This window comes from Oryzias melastigma, linkage group LG1, assembly GCF_002922805.2.
Source record: "Oryzias melastigma strain HK-1 linkage group LG1, ASM292280v2, whole genome shotgun sequence".
NCBI lineage: Eukaryota > Metazoa > Chordata > Actinopteri > Beloniformes > Adrianichthyidae > Oryzias > Oryzias melastigma.
The window spans coordinates 13551352-13552584 of record NC_050512.1 but is presented as its reverse complement, the minus strand read 5'-3'; positions in this window follow the sequence as shown (position 1 = coordinate 13552584).

Here is a 1233-nt window from a genome sequence, read left to right as displayed (position 1 = left end):
GGGACTTGATGCTTTCAAGTCAAAGTTGCCCACCTTCCGTCCTTCCTCTTATTGATCTCTTTCACAACAAAAATCTTGTTCAAGCACCCTTCTTTTATTTTACTATTATTTTGTTCAGTTCTTGAATGAAATCATTGAGGAAAAGCAAAAACACAACTTCAGACGTTGTTGGGTACGTTTACTGTTTATGATCGTCAACAAACCTTCTTAGAAGAAAACACACTTTCTTAAAACCGCAGGAGTCACAACAAAACACACTTCTCCCTGCAAATATGGCTTTCTCTCCAAATGACTCTCCACTTGTTTTGGGGTTGGCCTACATGTTTCAGGCATCTATTATAGAGATGCTATTACTTATTTATTACCTGCTTCGATAAGCCGTTAAATAAAAGTCTCATTTCTCAGGATGGTTTTAAAGTCACAGCCTAGAAAATTATCTAGGAGTTGCCAACAAATGTAGGAAAAGAAGGTAAAATAGAGTTTTGGGCTTTAATTTGTGTGCAGGTGTGCACAATTAAATGTTTTTAACAAGAAACAGCTGGAAAAACAGCTGCTCTTTTTCTTAGTGTGTGAGCAAGATCACCAAACCATTATCATGTAATTTTCTTCAACACAACTTCACTTTTATTACTTTTTTCCTATAAAAATGCAGAGATCAGGAGCTTCATCTTTTCACTAAACATGAAAAATACCATAGCACTTTTTGTGTGTTCTCTTTATGTGTGCATCAGCTCAAATATCAAGTAGAACCCTTTTTTTTCTTGGTTTTACAGGTCTGTCCATGACCCATGGCCTGTAGTGTGATTTCTACAGCTTTTCTACCATAGCTTGTAGATTCCAAAAAGGCTGATGATGTTGGATCAGGACCCGTTCATTTTTACAGTGTAAGCAAACTGGAGTTTCCTTTTTGAGTCAAGCAAGCAGACTGAGACCCGTCTGAGGTGATGGTCTCAGTTTGCTTGTTTGAATGAGAAAAGAGTTTCCACACTTGATCTGGAGTACTGTGGAAAGTGAAGTCTGGTTCATTTCAACCAAACCAAATGACAAAAGTTCTTAGTGCACACAGAAATAGAAAATAAGTTAATTGAAAACTAATTTTGAACCACTGAACTGCAGACCCATAAATAGTAAATTATCTGTACTGACCCATACTGTAGACGCAGAACTGGGGGACCAATACTCCTTTACTATCAGTCCCTGGGTAACCATATGCCAGCGCAATAGGGGGCAATG